The sequence below is a fragment of the Rousettus aegyptiacus genome, unplaced genomic scaffold (assembly GCF_014176215.1).
Source record: "Rousettus aegyptiacus isolate mRouAeg1 unplaced genomic scaffold, mRouAeg1.p scaffold_m13_p_4, whole genome shotgun sequence".
NCBI lineage: Eukaryota > Metazoa > Chordata > Mammalia > Chiroptera > Pteropodidae > Rousettus > Rousettus aegyptiacus.
The window spans coordinates 100,238,113-100,262,741 of NW_023416307.1; the positions used below are offsets into that span (position 1 = coordinate 100,238,113).

The following is a 24,629-nucleotide window of genomic DNA, read 5'->3' on the forward strand; positions in this document are numbered from 1 at the left end:
GTTCACCAATTAAGTTTGATCAAGTACATCCTTTGCCAACTTAAATTATCTTTAAAAATATTTTTGATACATTCTTATCATACTCTTAAGCTGCTATGTTGAAGAGGAATAATGCTAACACAGCATGCTACACTCGTAAGAATAAAGATTCTTAAGTTGTAATATATTTGGCAAACACAGTTTACACTCACACAGACATCCGATACCTAGAAAACATACTGTGGACCAATCTGGCCTGAGCTTATCTCTTATCAAGAAGAGGCACCCACTGGGAGAACCACCTCTTAACCCTCTTCTGAGCTCTGGTAGACAGACAACCCACACAGTTTCCGGAGGTACATGACTATTCAAATCATAAAACTTCATACATCTCTTTTTCGGTTTCAACTTCTCTGTCTGATTAGAACATAGTTACATTCATGGAGTTTTGTCTGCGTTTACTGTTGAAAGAGGACAACCTCCCCCCCCCACACACACGCATACTGAAGAGCTCATGCTCTCTACTCATTCTGTAGTTCCATTTCCCCATATTACAGAGTCCTTTCTGTCATCTTGAGGGCTGTATAGGTGGCATTATCATTTAAGGATCTATGCAGAAAAGGCCTGACATGCAAAACCCTTGCTACTGGCTGCTAATCACAAAAACGTCCTGAAACTACTTGAGAATGAGTTGCCTTAGTGTCAGCAACTTCAGCTTACTTGGAATTGGATTTGGTAAATATTCTAATAACCCAACTAAGGCACAAAAGCTCTCAGCCTCAGCACGTGAACACATGCACAGGCTGTCTGTTTCCATGAGAAGGCTGTGCCACAACTTCCTTCTATATTTTAAATCCACCTGCTAAAAGAAGTGTAAACTGTGGCAAGTATGATTTTGTTCATGTGAGTGTGCATTCCCACCTCTGTGCATATGTGTGTATTTCCTCCCATCACTTCTATTGAGTGAGACTAAGTGACCAAATCCCAAAGCAAAATCATCATTTCGATTCATGGGTTGTCTTGCTCTTATTTTTCAGGACGAGATAGCATTGTAATTATAAAAATTTATCTTAAAAAAATAAGAAATAATGGAAGTTAAAGAAGCCACACTTTCTAAGTGAATGACAGTGCCGTCAAGAGTGCAGTTTTACTTGGCTATATGGCATTTTATATCCTTCTGATATCATTCTATAGTTCTGTAATTCTGAATTCAGGTTATAAGCCAGTGAAATACTGATTCTAGAAAGAAAAGGACAAAATAGATGCTTGTATACACCTATTATATATAGATATTACACATATTTATTACATGTATTTCACATATTACATATGTATTACATATGTATTATTTCATGTGTGTGTGCGTGTGTGTGTATATATATGTATGTGTGTGTGTGTGTGTGTGTATATGTATATAGACATACATGTATACAAATTGTGAAGCATCACAGTTTGCCCCTTCACTTAACCTCTTCTTTTTGCTTTCAGTGTCCCTCTGTGTGTTGCAGTCCTGTGGCATTATGCATGCCCCCAACCAGTAACCCCCAGGCTTTTTATGGCTGTGAGACACATTAAAAGGTAAGAGGAAAAAGAACACTAACATTGTTTACTTCTTAAAATTGCCATCCACCTTTGCAGGTTACATAGCAGTGGATATAGTAATCACTGGGAAGATAAAGGAATGCTCCGTTATCAAGCATGAATTCCAAAGCTATCAGAAGAAGATCTCTTGTGCTCCATGACAGTTTTATGGCTTTCAATGGTAGGATCCATAACTTGGATCATATTTGTGGAAAGCTGATCTAATTATTGCAGGGTTGGCAGACTTTGTTTATAAAAGGCCAGATATAAATATTTTCAACCTAATGGGCCATACAGTCTCTGTTGCAACTAGTCAGCTCTGTGGATGGAGCAAAAAAGTAGACATAGACACTACGTAAACAAATGGACACGACTGTTCCAATAAAACTTTATTTACAAAAACAGGCAGTGGGCCATATTTGGCGTGAAAGCTGTAATTTGCTAACCTTTGATCTAATGCATGGAAGGAGGACATATGACTCGTAAACAGGATACCTCGCTGGGTATTAGTCCATCTGAGCGTGAGCAAGACCATTTATCAAGACGAAATAGGAATATAAACTATCTACCCTTAGGACAGTGCAGGGTATAGTCATAAGAATGAAACAAGTTTACTGTATGTGAAAGCACTTTGAGATTTTTGAAACTCTTTACAAATGTAATGAATGGCTCTGCACAGTCATTCTGGCTCACCTAGTGGAGTATGCTTCTTTACACATTGGACTTTCATGAGCTAAATGAGTGTGGGGGAAGGCTCTTTTATTTTCTGAGTAATGTGGTTTGTCTGTACATTCTTTCCATTTAAGAGTTGATGGACAAGCTGTTGAAATGTCTTTTTAGTATCAAATATGGATGAAGGGATCAACGGGTAGATTTTGGCAGGCTAAAGATCAAATGCCAATGAACAATGATTAAATTTCCTTTAATCATCAGAATCTGAGAGTGTTTTAAGATCTTTCACCTTTAATATAGGCCTTAATAAATAATAATGCTTTCGATGTCTACAAGTATGTTTGAATTTCACAAGTCTTGCATGTCAAAACATAGAGACAGGCTCAGCAAATATGCTTCTGGACTAGTAGTGATAATGAAGAAAGAAAGTCATACTTAAACAGTTTGGCGAATAGAAGGGTAACCAGAATCCCAATCATGAATTTTCTAGTTTTTTTTTTTTTTCTCACAAAAAGATAGTAATATAGTCTTTCATTGGATTTTCTTTCCTCCGGATATATGCTTTTGTTAAAGCTTGAGTACCAGCATGAGGTCCTAGCGACATGCAGGCCCACACCCAATTCTGTTCTTCCAAGTATGTGCATGGGTATTTGCTGGTGGCTTTGCACTGTCCTCAAAGGTTGGGCAGTGCTCTCCACTCTGCATCTCTGTGGTTTGCTGCTCCTTGTATCTCTGCCAAAAGCTCACCTTGGAGGAAGGGGGAAAGTGACTCACCCCTGTCCAATTTCTGTGTTCCAGACCGGCTCATACGTTATTCTTGTGAAAATTTTCATCTCATAGAATGAGTAGAATGAGACTGCCCTATGCTTCAAATCATTCTATATCATTGATAGATGCTTAGGAAACATAGTAGTTGATGCATTCACAAACATCTATTGAATACCTGCTATATCCATATATGGTTAGCAGTATGGTTAAGAATAATTGCATTGAGGTTAGATCAGCTTAGATTCAAATTCCACCTTTTGTTCTTACTGGCTGAGTGACCCTGGGCAAGTTACTTAACCTTTCTGGGCCAACGGGCCTCTCTATCTGGGAAATGGGGATAAAAATAGTAGTTAGCTCCCTGAAAAGAGTTAGTGAAATGACACTTGTAAAGAGCTTAGCACAGATCCTGGTAGGTAGTTAATGCCAGCATTGTGCTACACACCGCAAATATTGTGGTAGAAATCCCTGTTCTCAAGGAGTTTTTACCATCCTGTGGCTGGTTCATTGGTGGCTGTTTTACTGGTAGATGTTGTATATTTCACAGTCTGTTACTTCTCACCCCAACTGCCCTTATATCTAAGTAGAGCCTTGGGAGGCAGCTTTGATGCCACCACTATGTATGTGACCGGACAGCCTGCTAACAGGACTTCGATCTCTGGGTCCCATTTTGACAATTTCTCCCAAGAGACATTCAGTTCTTTTTTCTTTCTGTGTTTTTTTTTTTTTTTTTTTTTTTTTTTAACTTAGTCAGACAATGGGCCTGCCTAGCAAGCAGAATTCACTAACTACTTTCAAGTCAGAATTGCTGATGATAATCTGAAACTCTGTAGGGTTTCACTCGTACAGGCTGATGCTACATGATGTTGATCTCCCCACCTCATCCCAGTTCCTGCCTCTGTGCTGAGTCGGCACAGTAAGCCCTGGCCCCCCACAGATCTTCTTGGGAATGGCCCTGAAAAAACAGTGCCATCTGCACACATAAGCTGCTGTATGACTGCGGCAGAGATTGTCAGCAGTGCCCATAGGTGGCCCAGTTGGTGATGTGTCCCAAAGATTGAGAAGTGGTAGCAGCCACGTGACTGTGGTCATCTGTTGAGTTTTTGAGCACTGTCAGGTGAAGATAGGTCAAGTCACACCATCTATTTATAGGAGCCTGCAGTGATTTCATTAACTGTGACCCTATATTACAGAGTTGATGGGCTTGGGAGGATTGACCCCCAGACTTTATTGGTACCCATCAAGAGTCTATTTAAGCGTACCAAAATGAAAAGAGTTCTGGAGATTGGTTGCAGAACGATGTAAATGTATTTAACACTGCTCAGTGGTACACTTAAAAATATTTAAAGTGGTATGTTTTATGTTATGTGTATTTTACCACAATTTAAAAATTCTTTAAAAAAGATAAAATTTAGAAAATAATGTTTAACATAAGCTTTGTTTTCATTAGGTAGTTGACTCTGTGGAGGTAGCTACTTGAAGATCTTGTCTGTTCCAAAGACTTTTAGAAACTTTTGCTATATAGTTTCAAATATTTTTATTTAAATACTGCGTCCATGTTCAAATACCATAAAATCTTTTTACCTTTGGACCATGGTATTTTCTGCCTGGAACAATTTCCGTTATTTCACAGGGCTCACTCTTTCTCACCCCTTAATGCTTAGTCAGAGAAGCCTTCCCTGACTTACTCACATTAAGGGAGATTTACCTCCTCCCCCTTCTCATTATTAGAGCTATCCGAGCCTCCTCTTTGTTCCATTTATTGCAGCTTCTTCCGCTTACTGAATATTCCTATTTACCAGGTAATAAGCAGGGGATAGGTCTGTCTGATCCAGCATGGCTTTTTTTCTGGTTGGCAATGCCTAGCGTACAGTAGGCATGATCACAGACAGAATACATTTGGCCATTTTCCTGTGAATTTCTATATTTTCATGGTACCTAAGAGAACTGCATCTGGGTGAAAGATTAAGAGAAGAAATAAAACTCTACACTTCACCTTATAGAAATAGGGTTTTCTCTGAGAAATTTCCACTATGCACTGCACACATGTTTGACACCCCATGTGTCTCATCCCGAGAGGGTTATACATCATCTTTCCCATGAAGATAGAGTCATTTACCATTTGGGTCAACACGTATTATGGGTGGTACAGGGTAATTAATGACATTGGATTCCAAGCTCAAATCTCAGCATTCTCATTCACTGGCTGTTTATCCTTGGACAAATGACTTTCTTTCTCTGGGCCTCAGTTTACTTATCTGAGTCAGGGGTAATAGCATTACCTAGCCCATAGTGTTATTTTAAGGATTAAATGAGATGATATGTGCATAGAGTCTGGAACAATAACTGTGCTGTTGATTTAAAAAGACTAGCAAAAGGTATTTGCAGTTATACTGATAAAACTTATATTGCACTTTCTTGCAATCTTCATTTTAAAGTGGTAAACATGGTGAAGAGCTTTGATTCTCTATTGTATTTGCTTATGTTTTATGCACTGAATTCGCTTTAAATCTAAAAAAAAAAAAATACAAAATGAGCAAGCAGGGATGATCTCTTTTATGTTTGTTGTTGACCTGTTGGCTGTTTATGACTTATTTCAGAAAATATAAGTGCTAAACCTCAAATGCTGGGATGGCTCAATATTTGGAGCCTGACCAACATCCACTAAACCTTGGAAATTCAGAATTTAGGGTGCTGTATTGTTCTTAAGCCACCTGGCTAGGATATGTTTTGTCCTTAAATTAATCAGAGTTGGTTTGACCTTCTGTTTCACTATAGACCACATCTTAAATTTCTTATAAATTCTAATATTTAAAAAAAATTGTGTAATGATGTATGTGTCCTGATGATTCACATACATTTTTTTGTTGTTGTTGAAAGACAACTTTAGTCTATGTAGAATGAAAGGAGTTAGATATAAATATCTTTCATTGTTAGCTCTGATTTCTTTTACCTGCCTAAGGAAGATGGTCTATTATTATTGCCATGTTATTTCACTATGCATGTGCTCAAAGTGTGTTGTTCAATGTGCATTTATGTGAAAGCTGAAGCACAGAGAGGAACTTTGTCTTTAAATCTCATAACTTTTTGGTGGTAAAAGATGAGCTACATAAAGTCATATATTCTTATTTACATGATTAATTAAATAACTAGGCTTACCTAAGAAAAAAAGAGCCATTGATTTTATTAACTTACAATTTATACTCTCTTGACTTATAAAAATAAAAGAATATGATTAAGATATAATTTAAGATACCGTGTTTGGTTCCTAAGAGGCTTTTTAGTAAAGAAAAAGCTAAAAGTAGTAAATTTCAGTCAAGTGATATAAACAATTCATGAGAAAACTTTCATTAGACTCATAGCAGCCTTCAGAATGGCCAAAAACATGCCTGTTTTACATCTTTAAAAACACGGAACACCCATTTCCAGCTACCATCTCAGAAACCAAAACAATAGTCATGGAAGAGGAAGCAGATCCACACGCTGTAAGACTTGATTGCGGATCTTACCGAGGGTGCTTGGTAGCCTGGAGCAGCCCTCATGCTACTCTCTCCTCAATACGCTGCTGCCTGAGGATCAGGGGGAAGATTAGGAGCTCTCGGAGGGATTTTTCTCTGTGGGTTTGAAATATTGCTGCATTGTCTGTGTCCATTTTGGGGTAGCAGTCTCTCAGTGCCAAGTTCAGTCTGGTTAAGATGTGGTAGAGGTTGAATTTCTCAATGTCAGCTCTTATAGACCATCAGCAAACCTTTTCCCTAAATGTTCTCATCAAGAGAGGCTGCGCCTTGCCTTTGCTCATATCTGTCTCAAATCATTTATTAACCATGACACAAATCCACTTGATATGTATTAATTCATAAAAACTCTATGAGAGAGGTTGTAATTCTAAAAATCCGTTTTACAGATGAGGAAACTGAGGTATAGTGAGGTTAAATAACTGATTCGAACTTCTCTGCTTCTTAGAAGTAGAGCTGGGATTTGAACTCAGACACCCTTCCCTTGGTGCCATGGCTCCTATTCACTATGCCATACGGTCTTCACCATGAAAACATTTTCCAAGGGTGTTGTTTGTTAAGTACTGTTCTGCCTTAGCATCCATTTTTACTCTGGGACTGCTTCTATGTTGCTTGTCGAGTCTTTATACTTCAGTTCTATCTAGCAGCCCTGTTTGATCTTATTAGACTTTTTCAAATGCTTTGATTTTTTTTTTGCTAGTACAAGAGCTACGGGAAAATAAAGTATGTCCCAATATGATTAGGAACAAGGACAGACATTTAATTGGCATTCTTCTGTCTTAGTTGGACATGCCTGTTAAGAAATTTTCTCTAGATCTTTGATTCATTTTTCTCTGGTACATTATTCTAATTAACCTCATTTCGGTAGCCCTCATTTTATTTCATATTAGCCTCTGACCACCGAACAACTGATTTGTTCCGCTCAATCACCTGTGTGAAAAAGTGTAGCAAGTGAGAAGGTCTCCTTCCCAAAGCAGCAGTTCTGTACCTGGGGCATTTTCCCAGCTTAGCAGGTTCATAATGTCCCTTTAGTACTTGCGATAGGTTTACTTGGAAGTCTTTTCATTTACCGGGGTGAAAATGTGGGGTACTTAGAGGTAGCACTGGTTAACAAAATTAGAAGGCCTTTGGATACTTGAATTCATAAGTTATATACTTAGGACTTTGACCTACAAAAATGAAAATATCAGGTTTGTAAAAACATGTATAGTAAAATGTATACTTGAAAACTATATAAAAGCAATTTGCAAGAGACTACAAGTAAGCGATTTTTACTAACAGGGTTTCAAGTATCAATATCTCCTTGTTAACACAGATGGCAGACCATTTTTAATGTGTCCGTGCATTAAAATACTGAGCCCACTTATACAGTCTCTGGTTACTTTTGACCAGCTTAGACAGAAAGAGGAATTACCATTGACCCTTGAACAGTGTAGGGGTTAGAGCTGCTGACCATCATGCAGTTGAAAATTTACATATAACTTTTGACTCGCCAGAAACTTAAGTCATTTGTCCGTGTCTGTGGGGAATTGATTCCAGGACCCCCCGTGGATACCAAAATCTGTGGATGCTCAGGCCCCTATAAAAAATGGTGTAGAACAATACATACAGTCGGCCTCTGCATCCATGGACTCTGAGCTGTGGATCAAAAACAGTACAGGTATTTATTGGGGGGGAAAAGTGTATGGTTTGACCCATGTTATTCAAGGGTCAACTGCGATGAACTGGTGATTCTGAAAAGTCGAATGGTAGAACAAACTTCAGGGACATTTGAAGCCAGGGCTTCATACCATGCCATCAAGTCTTGTTCTCTGTCTCTTGGCTGTCCTGTGCTCTGTGCTGGATTCATTCACTCAGGCACTTACCAGGCTGTGGCATGATAAACATTCATGAATCTGTTTGCATAGCAACTTCAGCAGAAAGGAATCTTTTCCTATGAGTTCTAGCAGCTGTCATAGAATTTAGATCTTTCTGGTTGTGATTTGTCCGGGATGTGCAATGTACCTTTCAGTGAAAGATTTTCTGGGGCTGGAGCTAAACTGATAGCGGGGAGGTACAAAGGGGTGCTTGGCCTGGGGTGGGTCATAAAAGTCATGGATGGTGTTTAAGGATGGTGGTGTTCAACTTACACAACACAATGGTGAGGTGGTAAAAAGGGGCTGGTTTCAGAAGAAGGGGTCAGAATTCTAGGAAGGTAGATTATGTGTAAGGTACCATACTTGATGCACAGTAAATATGCAGGATTACAGATTTGGAAGGAACCTTTAAGTATCACATCGCTCAGCTACCCACAATTGTGTAGCCTCTGGAATTTTCCCCTTGGAAGTTGTCTGCCTAATACTTAGACATCTCCAGTGACATTCACTATCTAGGAGGTGGCTGTGCCTCAGAAATACTCTGTCCTCAAGAAGCTAGGAGTTCATACATTGTTGCACTCCCCCTGTCTATCCTGTTGTCCAACCATCCATCTACCAATTGTCACTGTTCTAGATGCTAAAGCAAGGTCTTTGGTGTCAACATACTTACTATCTGCAAGGTAGACAGAAAGATCAATTATAATATGGTGATAGAGAAGCTACAAGAATATTGATAGATTGTGTGTGTGTGTGGTTGGGAGGAGGGGAATTAGAAGGCCTCACAGAAGCAATGACCTGGCTAGGACCCCAGAGGATGAATAGGAGTTACCAAATAACCATGTGGAAAATGGTCAGATTCGTGGACTTACTATCTCTTCTTGGATTAAACCCTGTATTTGGAATTGGATTTGAATTATTTAGGATAATTGGCTCATAAAATATCTTAGGTCAGTTAAAATATACATGTCTTTTCGGATATGTCAGTAATGTTAGTGCTAGAAATAGTAAGGTGATGATAAAAGATTTTTGTACAGGTTAGCCACATGGCACCTTTCATGTTACCTTAGTCTTCTATCTCCTGAGTACATAATAAATGAATGGATAAAGCTTCCATGGGTAAAGTTTGGTGAGGTGAACGGTAGAATTCTTAATAACACTTCCCTAAGAATTTTGAAAGGGCTGGATATTGTTTGTTTATTCATGCATACTTGTGAGCAAAAAATATTCTGAACCTTGGTTTTCTCATCCGCTACCTGAAGATAAAAGTAGCACCTTCCAAAGGGTTAGGGGTCATGTAAAGAATAAACACCTTGATCATATGAAACAGTGAATACGATGCTGGTACCTAGTAAGCCCTCAGTGGATGTCACCATTATCAGAGGACATCTATGATTTTTACCTCGGAGGTTGTCAAAGGGTTTAAAAAGTAATTTAATTATAACAATAACTAGTTGGTTTTAAAATGTTTTTTCATATACTCTACAAGGAACAATATATCTCTTATTTTTACATGTTACTTATATTATAAAAATCAAGGCTAATAAAAATGGTGAGATTTAGCAAAGAACTTTAACTCCACATGCTTTTAATGCTTCCCTGAATTAATAATTTTTGTGTCCATCATATTTTCTCCTTGGCCCATAATTCATCCCATATTTGGATCTTGGCAAATGATGACTTGGTTAATTAGGCAGTCTGTTAACTCTGATTACTAAGTTATAACAGATCAGTGTGGAAGCATCACTGTGCAATTTGGATTAAAAGGCTCTTCATCTTATCAAAACAAATTTACATTTATGGATAAGTATGTTGAAATGCAGTAGGTTAAAATGATGCATTTCATAAGGAAAATTTTAAAAGAATAAAGAATTATTTCCTCCTGTTTTTTTTTTAAATTATGACATTCGTCACATTATCTTTAACTAGGAATATACTTAAAAGCTTGGAATTTTCCTTTAAAGCTTGAAAATTATAGCTCATTTAATTCCTCTATTGTACAAATATGATGGATGCATCTCATTTTTATTTAAGCATGCTTTAGCGTGGTAGCACATGGCTATAATTCAGTTCTAACCACAGTAGCCTCTGATACTGCACTCACTTGTAGGAATGAATCTTGACTGTGTTGGGGGGATTAGTGGGCTACATTAAGACTCGCTCTCTTTCACATCTGAAGGCATTGACAGTTATTAAATAAAATTGGGCTTTTGTAGTCCCTTCTCTTTCTTGTCTAATGGTTCATCATCACTTAAGGGCAGTTGGGGTTTCAAAACCTTGCTTGCTTATTCCATTGCCATCTCTGCCTCCTTTCTTTCTTTTCTTAGCACATAACAGCCTCGTGGAAAATGAACGAACAAATAAACACAAGAATAATTTTTCAGCTCCAGCAAACCCTGAAATTTGTGTTAATTTTCCCTAAAGATTCTATCAGATATCATTAGCATTCAAAAGATAGCACCTCACCTTTCACTCCCTTCCTGCTATATACACATACTCATCTGCATGTGTGTGCGCATGCACACTCACGCATGCACACACACACACAGAATTCAGTAATTGACACCTAGGAGATGTTTAATCGGTGTTTGTTGAAGACTGATTGGAAAGGTGGAAAGACTAACATCTCCCATCCCCATGCTCCTAAGCTGCTCCTAGAGCTGGTCCAACATCCAGGACGCTGTCCAGTGTTGCAGCCATTGGAATAAATGGAGTTGATGAATTTAATATTTATTTTTTCAATATGCTTACTGAAGTCCGACCTTCATGGATTGCCATGTTCTAGTTTTGTGGGATATAGAAAAACTAAAGAGAGAAAATATTTTTTTCATTCAGTGAACTCAGTGTCTTGTTGATTGATCATATTGATATAACTGTAGGTCAGAAATAGGAAATCTTATTAGTTCGTCAGCTTTATTCAGTGGTAGCATGTAGTTTATGCAAAATTGACTTTTCTAAGTCTAGGAGACCCTTCTAACTTTGTAGGTAGAGGAGAACTTTGCTTAACTCCAAATGGAAGTTGTGGTTTTATGGATTTGATTCTTTTCTCTTAACTTGGAACATTTAATAATAATCATAGATGACTCTCATTGTGGAGGGGCTCCTCGTTGGTTTTTCAAAGGTAAAGTATAATGTTTTGAGCTCTAGTTTGACAGATTTGAATGACAGTCCGCCTGAATAATTCCGTTTCCTTACCTGTCCATTCCTTCTAAAAGAACAAACCATATAAGGAGTTTTTTAAAACCCAAACCATTCTGGATTATTCGAATTCTTATAGTCATTTTAAAAGAGGTAATTTGACAGAGAAATGTACTGTGGGACTTTTATATGTGAGGTAAACTCATTAGAATATTATTATTTTTTAATTGGGGCTATAGTTACCTAAATAATTCTTGTATTATAATAAAATCTTACTAATAGGGCAGAAGAACTCCCTGGAAAACAACTGTGTAAGGAATGAGATAAGAAGTGAAGTCCACTTGTACTTTCAAGCACCCCTTGAGACAAAATTCTTATCAGTGATCCCCAAGAAGTCTTAATGGCAACTTCAGGAAAATTTCTCATTTAAGTCCTTCTTTTATAAATAAGTCTGTGGATAGAAACAAGCAGACTTATTGGAAGGTTGATACTAATTGTATGGTTTTATTAGTTACATTTATTCCTTTAAAATGACCCTGGATGAAAACAGTTATCCCTTCTGTGGGCATGGCTAGCAGATGTTTACTGTAATTCTTTGCTCGGTGGGGGGAAAAATGCCTCTTTCACCCAACAAAAACAGCCACGTTTTCTTGGCTAAATCAAAACTTTTGGCGCTTAGGTCTTACTTTATATATCATGGTTCCAGTCACACAACCTTTCCAAGTGTTAGGCTTAGATCACAGACTTCAACATCTTCAGGAGAGCTTTGCTCACAGTGATCTATTATGTGAGTATTTAATTCTTATACTGTTTTTGGCGTTCACCCTTCCTCATTGAAACCAATATCCTATATGCAAGCCTCTCTTTGTTTTTTCTTGTATGAGCATGTTAGCCCCTTCCTTAATTTTTAAAGCCTTTACCTAGGCCTGATGGCCATATTAATCAGGATTTTAATCATAGAAATGAAGTCAAGGTTCACCTTCGCAACCTGAGAGTGGTTTTTGCTGGTCTCTCTTTGAAATAAAAGTCATCCCTTTTCTTCATGTTTTATGTTTGAGAAGCACCTTTTCTTATTGCATATGGGGACAACTTAACCATTCCACATATGTGTGTGTGTATTTTTTTTTTTTTTTTTGCCAATTCCTGTTTTTTACAAGCACTAAGTGATCGTGAACCTTTAGATGGTCCCTCTCCACCACTGCCATTCATGATTCTAATAGATATTTCAAGAGCCTGCCCCCAAACCCCCCCCCCCCCCCCATCTATACTGAATTTCCGAGCTGAAGAATGTTCCTTGCTCTTCGGCAGTACGGAAAGGAAATACAACAGCAAAAGTTTGCTTTTCTTGGGAAGCTCCTTCTGTTGGAATGGAGAACTCTGGGTGGCTCTTCTTATTTTGTTTCCATTGCCAAAATAAGCAGGGATCTTGCATAACACCAGAGTAGGAAAAAAGAAGTAATATTAAAGGAAACATATGTTCATGTTGAGAAAAGGGAGCTAGACCTGGACAGGGAACAGTGGCCCACAAAGTTGAAGACATCTTTTTAATTCAGATGGGAAATCAAGTTTTGATCATTTTGGTACATTTTATAAAATAAAAAATCAATTGCTTTTTTACATTCTTAAGTAATTTCTTTGATCCAATTAAAAATAAATCTTGAGAGTGAGAAACAAGGCTCATGGGCTAGCTAATTGATATATGTGGTATTTGGAAGGGATTGAGCCCTGCATTTGTTAAATTATTTTCCTATGATCTTAGTTAAACTAAGTGATTTCTTTGGAGATCACTTGGTTTAAGATGCCTGCCCTAATTTGAAACCAAAGCTAAAACTATCCAAATATGATTCTTATTTGGTCTGACTTTAGGAGAATGGAAGAGAGATCTGAGAATTAAAATGAACCAAAGATGTCTACTTTAACTGTTTGGCTGATTAGTGGGCATATTATTTGTCCTTTTAAGTGATTCCAAATAATGTCTGTTGATAGAAACAGAGCAGACACTTTAGTGTTTCAGACTGTTTGTGGGTGGCAGGTTTTGAAAATGTAGCCAATTTGCAAAAAGAAAAAAGAATAGAAAAAAAAGAAAACGAAAGACGGAACAAAAAAAATCCTTAGTTTCTGATTCATCCATTCTCAAGGTTTGAAAATTTCAAAGCTGAGGGAAAATCCAGCAAAGTTCTTCTTTCCCCATTATAAACACTTGTGCCCTTAAAACATAGCTGTGAAGGAGGTAGGGCCCAGGAGCATTCTGGGTACTGGCATATGTCTGCCATGCTGAAGCCAGAGGGATCTTGGATGGATTCACACAAGCATTTGACGGAAGCGAGTGATAGCCCCAGATTTGAAGAGCCTTGATTGTGCCTGGAACTATTTGTATGTGTACTTCTTTTTCATGTACACAAAAAGTGCATCCAAATAGGCCTAGTTAAAACCTATTAAAGAGCTTGCTTCTTAAAGTGCCCTGCTTGCCTTGAGTGGTGACACAAGTAGGTTTGGAAACTGTGGCACGGTGGATCCAAGCTTGCGTTCAATCTGTTCAATTAAAAAAAAAAGCTAAGATTTTAAAACTCGCATTAGGAAAAAATAAAACCTCAAAGCCTGCCCCTCACCTCTCAAAAAGGAGAGGCAAAGCTATTTATAAGATTATTCTTCGATTATGATTTAAGTTTCAGCTATTTCCATTAGCCCACTGCTTTTCCCCCCAAGGTCAGGCATTTCACTATTGGAAAAGATGAAGTTTTTTTTTTTTTTAAAGGAATTTGAGTTATATGTCCTTTCAGTTCTTAAAGTAGGCTACATTCTGTTGTTTTTCTAGTGTTTTTGTCCTTTGGATTCAGTTAAACTATAGGTGGTGGCAGATGACATCCCTATATTAGTGGGTAGTACAAAAGGCCCTGAGGTTAGTGTCAGAGCAGAACTAGAAATTCCAAAAGTCTTGTTTAATAATTATGTACTATAATTTATAAGGTTATTACTGTGTTAACTCCTATTATAAGCAGTATACTAGCACTGTCCTTATAAATACTATGAAGTACCTTCTATTCTATTACCTAATAGAAGTACCTTCTATTCTATTACCTTCATGTTTCAGATATGTAAAGTGAGGGTCATAGAGTTTGGCTACTGTAAAATCACCTGGGGTTACAGAAAAAGTAAACAAGACTGAATTAGGACTATAATCTGGTTAACAGTAATGTTCCAATGCCAGTTTCCTGGTTCTGATAGTGTACTATAGTTATATAGTGTCATCGTTGGGGCAAGCAGGCTGAAGGGTCTGTGGGACTCTGTGCTATTTTTGTTACTTCCTGTAAGTCTATAATTAATTCAGAATTAATTTTTTTAAATGGCAGCTTTTACACTTGAATCAAGATCTGTTTGCTGTTGAAGTCCAGCTTATTCTCTCCTTTGCCTTCTTAGAACACTTGATCCGCAAAGAAGATGGTCTCTGCTCTGCTATCTTCCTAGGGTCGGAGTTTTCAGGTCACCCAGACCACACTGCATGGCATCCTATAACTCAGTGTACTTTTAGGAACCACAGTTCATCCTTGCTCTTCTCACTTTCTCCTCCATAGTATGTAGCTCCCTCCCTCCCCCCATCCAGATTCACCCACCTGATATTGGTGGAGATAACAGAGATTCTTTGTCATTGGAGTTTCAGTAAATGCTTTGTTGAGAAGAGAGACTGTCTGACACTTTTGATGAATTTCATAAGGCTCTGTAATGCCCGGAGTATACATGGAGATGCCTGTAGACATTTAGAAAGGAGTATGGCAATAGTAAACCAAAAATTGATGGCTTATAGCTTGTAAATATTAGCCATGAAAAACTTGTATTCATAATGCTCATTATTCTGTAGCAGAAAAATTACACTCAAGTTTAGAAAAGCTTCTTTTAAAGCTATATCTTTTGCTAACTTAAGTGATCTTGGTCTCCTCATTTAAAAAGTTATTAAGAAGAGAATCATGTCCTACCAAAAGCGTCCACAGATAAATAACTTTGTGACATTCTGTGTAAAACAACTTCAAACCACTGCCTTTGCTAAAGAGCAAAAATGATCACTATATAAATTCCTCAGTCTTATGACTGGCAAATTAAACTCTAGGATATACTGGTGGATTTGTTAACTGGTTGATTAAGTCCAACTAAGTTTTATGTGAAATCTTTTTAAATGTAGGTGTTTATAACTACAAATTTTCCTCTGAGAACTGCTTTACCTATAGCTCATAAGTTTTGATATGTTATGTTTTTATTTTCATTCATCTTAAAATATTTTCTAATTCCTTTTGTGATTTTTTTTCTTGATCTATTGGTTCTTTAGGAATGTGTTGTTTAATTTTCACATGTGTTAATTTCTCAAACTTCTTTGTGCTACTTATTTTTAATTTCGTTCATTTTGTGTATTTAGAACACATATTTTATATTCAGTTCTTCTAAATTATTGCGATGCATATTTATGGCCTAGTGTATTGTCTGTTTTGAGAATGTCTCATGTATGTTTGAGAATAGTGTATATTGTTGTTGGATGGAACTTTCTGTGGATGTCTGCTTGTTGGCTTTAGGTGTCTGCTAGATGCTAGATATCTATCTGGTTCTTAGTTGTTGTTACTGTCTTCTCTTTCCTTGTTCATCTCTGCCTAGTTCTGTTCATTATTGTTAGTGGGGTATCGAAGTCTCAAACTATTGTTGAATTATTTGTTTCTCCCATTAGTGCTGTTAGTTTTTGCTATTTTGGGTCTGTGTTTTTAAGTGAAGACTCTTTTAATACCAGAGAACATTCTTGTTATATCACCTGTTTTCAGAACTTTATTCAGTTTTAGGGTTTAAAAATTATACACTGATGAAAAAACTTAGTTTTATAATGAGGAGGTCTCTGACATTGATGGAGGCATTTAGGTCATATTTATACAGAAGAAGAGAAATGAAGGATTGATGACTTATTTATCCCACGTGTTTTATTATTGTAGGCAGCCGAGTGAGTCCAATTGCAGGCAAATCAACGTTATCTTCCATAGCAGGTGACTGGGGGCTTTGACTTAGCCCAGATGTAAGTCAGTGTGTTTCATCTCTACACTTTACTTACTCTGTGTGGACATGGGCTAACTCAATACAAACATGTTCCATGGAAAAAATATGCTTTTTTTTTTTTTTTTTAGCAAATAAGAATAAAATGCAATTTTCTTGTTATTGCAAAATCTATGACTCTACAGCACTTTCTGTGTGTAGGTCACATGGCAAACTCCAGGTGCATCTGTCATACAGAAATTGCTTTTCCTCCCAAATACAGAGATGTGAAATAAACCAATTTGGGTGCAAGTAGTATATGCTAGATTTACTTAGTATCTATCAAGCATCTTTCTACACTCACTGTATTAGGATTAATGAAGAGTTAGAACTGCCTGGTTTCTGCACAAATGCACATATAGCTTCTACTTAGACAATGATACTGCTGACTGATTGTTTTTGCTAACAATATTATGGCCAAACATTTAATTTTTTTTTTTCTTTTCAGCAGTGATGTTAAATTTGTTCTAGACATGTCAGTGGGAAAGCAGGGGGTGGGGTCATACACAGATACACACATGTAAAAAGAGATTTCCTTACTGAATACATTTTCGAAAGGCATTTGTATTTGATTTCCTTATTTCTTTAGCCATTTTATTATCCTTTGGTGTTTATCAGTGAGCAATGAAAGAGTTTAGCCATGCTTTTAAATTCACTATGAATGAGATATGGTTTTTCAAAAGATATTCTACATGTATGTTATAGCCATTTTCTTTTTTTTACCATCTCTGTGAATATTTCTAGAGTTGATTGTTGGTGGAGGAAGCCATGAGGCTCTGTATCTTAACTTTCTCTGAGAAAAGAATTATTGTCTTTGTCATTTTGTTTTACCGTGTGACCTCCCTGCCTGCTGGGTTTCCCAACAGCTGTCAGCTAACTACTCTAGCACCATACTGCTACCAGCATTCCTGGTTCACAAATATGAAGTAAACAGAAAATCTTGCTAATTTGAGCCCAGTAGGAACCTTAACACTGTAATGAAGAACTAATTTTGAAAGCAGACAGACATATCTCACAAAATTAGAGCCAAATTTTTAAATGAACTTAAATAACTAATTGAGAGTAAGAATGGTGCTTAGGAAAGAGTGAGATAGTGACACATGGAGGAATTACAAAAGTGAGAGAAGAATCCTTATGGAGTCTTAGTAATTATGCAGTCTTACTTGGGTTGCCCCCGATGCTAATCTAAGTGTGGGAATGATAATGTGCCTTAGAGGACAGGTTTGTGGTTGAAATGCTTTTGATAGATTTTGACAAATTAAACAGTGGTAAAGATGTTTGGAAGTTAGCCACGTCCTTACCATTATTTATGTCAGTGAACTAGAAATCAGTGGTTAATTTGCAGTTCTTATAATTTTTATGATATTCCTGTTGTTGTAAATTTAGCCGTGTGCGGCGTCTACTCAGCAGGATACATTTTATGTTGTCAGCTACCTTTTGACATCATAATAGATTTCAGTTGCCAAATCTTTCTTGATAGAATAAGACGTAAAAGAGAGCTGTGCAGAATATTTGGATCATATCCAGACATAAAACGTATGATAGACTTTCTGAGATTGAAAAGCTCACATTGGAAGGTGGGGGGGCAGTTAGGCCCTGTTAATTTTTATTTTTCTTCTTTTTCTTATTATTTGCATTTAAACCATTCTAGCATCATGTTCTAGGTAGGCATATTTTATCTGACTCAAAATTAGCTTGTTCTTTAGTGTGTGGTACTTTTCATGAAGACCAAATGTAATTTCAAGTTACTGATTTTTCACACCTTTTAGCTGTTAATGCATCTGTGTGCCTTTTTTTTTTTTTTTTTTTTTTTTTGCACTGGATCATCGATTCCATAGTCTTATATTTTTCCTCATTATGTTGTAGTATCAATTACATTATTTTAAAGAAAATATTGATAGTCACTCTGGATAATTAAAGATTCTATTGGAAGGGTATTTTGTAGTTAAGATGTTTCTTTTCTCCCTTCCTTTTCTCTAGTTTATTCAGAAGGCCTCCTTTGCAATTATCCTCTTCTGCAGCACTTAGCTGGATGTGCTAATGACTGAAGAGGATTAGTGGACACTTCTGCCTTTTTATACATCCATTCTCTGAGATTCTCTATTTTGACCTCTGAATAATTTCTTTTTAGGCCCTCCACTCTATTTAACATATTTTTGTAGATCTCACTTTGATCTGTGTCACTGTCTAGCATCCTATTTCTCTTAGGCCATTGGCTTTGCTTGGAAACATTTTATGACTCTTTTGGCCAAGCTTTCATTTTTTACTTTTATATACCACCTTCGAATCTCATCAAAGCAACTTCATCCTTTATACTTACTGCGAGATCAACAGTAGTACAGAGGTATGAGGTATTTGACCCAAGGATCTCCAGCCCCCTGGAAGGAATGCCTCCTTGTCCTCCTGTGTAATTTGGTTACCTATTTTAAGTATCTTGTTTGGAGTTTCCTTTTGGCAGGGATTCTGCTACTCTATTTTACCATAGCCTTCGCTTCTTCCAGAATCTAATAAGTCTTTAATGATAATTGAAATTATCAGTTACCAATTCATACTGAAGAAGAGTTTATAAACCCTATCTAGGCACAACTACATTATCCTTGAAATGAGTTTTTTATATCAAGCACCAGCAACTTTAAATCAGATCCATCAGACTTCTTGGGCTCCTGCTACTTAATGCCATTAAATGGTTTCAAATTATTCATTTCTCTTCTAGAAGGTGTATGCCCTTGGTCATTGCTTCAAAGAATAGCCAATATTCATATATTTGAGATAAATCCAAATAAATACAGTGTGTAATGTATTTGGAAAAGCATGCACTTGAACCTTTTTTTTGTAAAGTGAAACACAAATCTACCAAAGTAAAACAAAAGTAAAACAAAGTAAAACAAAACCCAACAAAACACATATATACACAGAGACTGGTTCTATACATTGTGTTGCATTTCTATACTAAAGTGTAGCCACTTTCTATTGAGCACTCGAAATTTGGCTAGGATAACTGAGAAACTAAATTTTAAACTTTACTTAATTTTAAGTAATTTATACTGTAACAGCCACTTGTGGCTGGTAGCCACTCTACTGGACAACATTCATATATGTGTATATATTTATATATCATTTGTTTTAGAGTGGATATATTTATAACAGCCATTCAAGTCAAGAAATCAAATTTTGCAAGCCACCCTGAAACCCTTCATGTACCTGATCTCACTTGAAATCCTTTCCAAAAGAGTACTTCTATAGTAATTACTTCACTTTGTTTCTTTATTATTGTAAAAAATGGGCAATACTAGAATATGGTGTCTAAGGATGCACATGTAGGTATTGCCCATTTTTTAAAAGTTGATATATATTTTTTTAAGTTTCTTAATTTACAAATCCTTCCCCGCCCCTCCGCCCATTTCCTTTCTTTTCTTTGCACTTTCTCTTTTGGAGAACCCGGCCACTTGAGCCTGTAGAGTTTCCAAGAGTGGATTTGGCTGATTGCATCCTCAGCTGACATGTTCCTCTGCCCTCTCTATTTTCTTCATATTGGCAGTTGGATCCAGAGGCTCACGTTTGATCCCTTTGGCAAGACTCTGAGTGATGTGGTTGGTGTTCTTTTACTGAGGAGAGACATAATATCTTATTGTCTTTCTTTTTGTGGCCATTAATTTTTCACACCTAGATCCATTAATTCACTGGGAGTTACAAAATGGTAATATTTTATTTCTGTTGTTTTTTAGCTGGAATACTTTTGTAATTTTACTCTTTATCTACTCTTCAGTTACCCAGTAGAACTGTTCATATAGAAGTATGGGGCAAATGCCTGGTTTTTTCTAACTTTTTACCAATTTTAAAATTAATGAATTATTTTTATGTCATCCTCTGAAAGCAACCAATACATTTTAATCTTTCCAAACCATGTGTTAATTGGTTTCAATCCATTGAATTTCTTTTTCATTGATGATCAAATTAAGCATCTTTGATCATGAAACTTCTTTAGATTGGCTCCTCTATTCTTCTGAGGTGATCATACTGGTCTTTGTCAGCTTTTTTGCTCACTACTAGGAAAAAATGTTTCAGACTCACCTTGTACATTTCTTGCCTGAGAACTGAAATTGGCCAGTTGTCCAAGAAAACATTGTTTCTTTCCATGCAAATTTGTGTTTCAAGACAACTATCTTACTGATAACAATGTTATTGTTGCTGGATTGGTCATTGTATCTAAGCCTCATGATTTCATGCTAATGTTTCCACTTCATTGTCAGGATTAAAGGGCTTTTACTTAGCCTCTTACCTGTCACATTTATCTTCTTTCTTCCATGCTGAGAATCCTGGTTCCGAAAAATATGGAGGATGATAGAATTAGAATATCCTATAATTATTAATTTGCTTATTGATCCACCTTACATATATGACAGTCTCAGAATAATAATAGTAAAACGACAGTGTCCAGTTATGATTACTAAGAAGAGTTAAACATCTTATTACATACACTCTTCCTAATCCGTCTATTATTTTTTAATGGTTTAATATCTGTCTTTTTAGAGATGTAGCCATTTATAGTATACTTTCATCCTTTACCTCTGTTTTAGTCTTAGTTCTGTAGGTATGTATATTCAGCTCAAAACCAGCTCTTATGCAGGTGTCTCTAGTCCTTTTGTCTAAAGCTCATTTTCTAGTAGATATCTCAGGAAGGGCTCATAGGAACCATTATTCCCTGAATTCTTGTATTTGAACAACAGCTTGTTGTGTACCCTTTATACTTGAAAGGCAAATATTTTGCCAGGTGTAAAATTTGTGGTTCACATTTTTAAAATTAAATTATCTTGACCATGTTACTTCATTTTCTTTTTCCTTAAGTCATAAGTTCAATAATTTTACCAGAATATGTCTTGGTGTTGGTCATTTTGGGTCAAAATGCTCAAATATTAATTGTTCTCTTTCAACACTTACTGTCGGATTTTTATTTTTCTCAAGTTTCAGGAAAGTTTTTTTTTTTTTTTTTTTAATTACGATTTTAGATATTTGGACAGGTCTCATCCTTTGATTTTCTTTTCAGGGATCCCTGTTTTCCATGTGTTGGATCTTCTTTACTTATCTTCAATATTTGATACTTCCTCTAAATCCTTTTTATTTTTCTTTTTGATTAATTTTCTTTAATCTTTTAGTTCTTTTAAGACATTTCTGTGTTTATTCACTCTTGTATCCTCCTAGTATATTTCACAGTAGTAAATTTTTTTTCTTGTTTTTCAGATTTATTCTTCCCACATTTCTATTTTTTCTAATTCTGGCATGTTATTTTTTCATGATTTATGTGATATTTCTAATGTCTTTTATTTAGCTCATCTAAAAATTTAAGATTATAATTTTCATCTGCTATATGGTATGTCTTAGGTATGTGTTTTCATTTTCTGTAGGATGTTATTCCTTTCCCTCATCTTCATTGTAACTTTGTGTGAATTTGATCTCAAAACTTTTCTGTTGCTCATTTTTATATGTATGTAGCTTTTCTGAACTTTTAATACAAAGGCTCGATTTGGAAAGCTCTTCTAACTTTGTAGAGCTCCCTCTTCTGGTTTACTTTCTACTACTGGATTACTGTCCTGCTTTTTAAAAGATCTTGACTATAGTCTCCTTGCCCTCATTTGGATCTTCTCTTTCCTCCCTATTTTTTCTCTGTCCTTTTCAATTTTGGTTCTGTTTCCAGCATTTTTTTCTTTGTATGGGATCCTTTCTTAGAATAGCGTTCCAGTAGCTCAGTTCTGAGAGGTGGTAGGCATTAGACTACTCCAGACCTTTCAGCGTTTCTTCAGGTGAGCCCTATTCCTATTATTAGGATAGAAAGAATTTCTCTCAATTTCAGCTGCTATTTTAAATGAGCTCATCACACTTTCCATTTAGCACTTATTACAAATTTGGAGGCTGTCTTTCTCAGGTTCTTCAATTGCCTTGTTGTTCACTTCTTCTTCTTTCCACACAGAGGCCACTAGTCTGTGGGACTTGCAGTTAGTGTTGGCTTTTCCACACTTGTTTGTACTTTGATGTTTGAGGCATTACCTGTCAACTGGTTTTGTTGTACATTTGTTCATGGGTGTTTGGTTTTACCCTCAGGTAGTTCTCTTCATTTTTATATAGGGATTTGGGAAGGTTCAAGACTGTGCTTTTACCTCAACTTCTGATTTTTAAAAAAAATCTATTTATTTAAACTGAAAAAGAAAAAAAAAACACATAACACATTCTCTAGCCCCCAAATCCTGTTCTGGCAGCTATCAGCATCTTCTCTGTATCTCTAATAAGCTTGTTTTTGTTTTTGTTTTTAAGATCCTGCGTACAAGAGAGGCCATACAATATTTGTCTTTTTCAATCTGACTTACTTCACTTAGCATAATGCCTTCACATTATAGTGAATGGCAAGGTTTTAGTCTTTGTTACGACTGAGTAATATTCCAGTTGTGTGTGTGTGTGTGTGTGTGTGTGTGTCAGTGGATACTTAGCTGTTTCCATATCTTGACTATTGTAAATAATGCTGCAGTGAACACAGGGGTGCATATATCTTTTCAAATTAGTGTTTTGATTTCTTTCAGATAAATATTCAGGAGTGGAATTGCTGGATTATATGGTAGTTCTGTGTTTAATTTTTTGAGAACCTCCATGCTATTTTTTATAGTGGCTACACTAATTTGCATTCCCACCAACAGTGCACAAGAGTTCCTTTTTCTCCACGTCCTCAGCAACACTAGTTAGTTCTTGTCTTTTTGAGAATAGCCATCGTGGCAGGTGTGAGGTGACATCTCATTGTGGTTTTAATTTGCATTTCCCTGGTGATTAATGATGCATAGCATCTTTTTATGTGCCTGTTGGCCATTTGTATGTCCTCTTTTAAAAAATATCTATTCAGATCTTCTGTCTATTGTTGTTAATTGAATTGTTTGTTTGCTATTGAGTTGTATGAATTCTTTACATATTTTAGATAGTAGTTCTTCATCAGGTATAGGATTTACAAATATTTTCTTCCTTTTGGTGAGTTACTTTTGCATTTCGTTGGTATCCTTTGCTATGCAGATTTTTAGTTTAATGTAGTACCACTTATTTATTTTTGCTTTTGGGATCAGATTAAAAAATTTTCACCAAGGCTTACATTGAAGAGCTTACCTCCTACATTTTCTCCTAGGAGATTTAGGATTTCAGGTCTTATATTCAAGTCGGTGATTCATTTTGAGTTAATTTTTGTGAATAGTTTAAGACAGTGGTCCATTTTCCTTCTTTTGTATATGGCTGTCCACTTTTCCCAGCACTATTTATTGAAGAGACTGTCTTTACCTCATTGTGTGTTCTTGCCTCCTTTGTCATAGATTAAATGACCACATAGGCGAGGGTTTATTTCTGGAGTCTTTATTCTATTCTGTTGATCTATGTGTCTGTTTTATGCTAGTCCTGTGCTATTTTGATTATTGTAGCCTTGTAGTTTGATATCAGGTAGCACGATACCTTCAGCTTTGTTCTTCTTTATCGGGATTGCTGTGTCTCTTTTGTTCTTTTGTGATTCCATATAAATTTTATGGTTATTTGTTCTAGTTCTGCGAAAAATGGCATTGGTACTTTGACAGGGATTGCATTGACTCCATAGATTGCTTTGGGTAATATGGATAATTTAACTATGTTAATTTTGCCAAACCGTGAGCACTGTATGTGCTTCCATTTATTTGTATCTTCTTGAGTTTCTTTCTCCAATGTCTTATAATTTCTGGGTACAGGTTTTTTAGCTCTTTGGTTGAATTTATTCCTAGGTATTTTATTTTTCTGACGTTGCATCTTAACTTTATTTCTGAGATTTTCTGCTTCATCTGAAGAAAGGTCTCTGAAAAGAAGACAAGAATGCTATAATTATTATGTTTAAATATTTGCTTCAGATACTAAAGAACGTAGTTCATAAACAAAGGAATTTTAAAAGTCTGTGGGTTTGTTCGTTGCAGTTTAAGCAAAGCCAGTCTAACAGCATTCCTAAAAGGAAACCAGGATCTGTGGTCTCTAGTGGTATTTAATTATTATTTTCTCTCAGGTCCAGTTTCTCTTTTTTCAT

General features: G+C 36.3%; 1 protein-coding gene across 1 annotated transcript in view; it reads left to right on the forward strand.

Annotated features, from left to right (window-relative positions):
• The window catches only part of FOXP1 (forkhead box P1), a 477,086-nt gene that overhangs the window by 113,872 nt on the left and 338,585 nt on the right, over positions 1 to 24,629 (forward strand). The window contains exon 2 of the mRNA XM_016141476.2: positions 1,468 to 1,557. The gene's annotated coding sequence lies outside the window, so the exon portion shown is untranslated. The remainder of the gene's footprint in view (positions 1 to 1,467; positions 1,558 to 24,629) is intronic.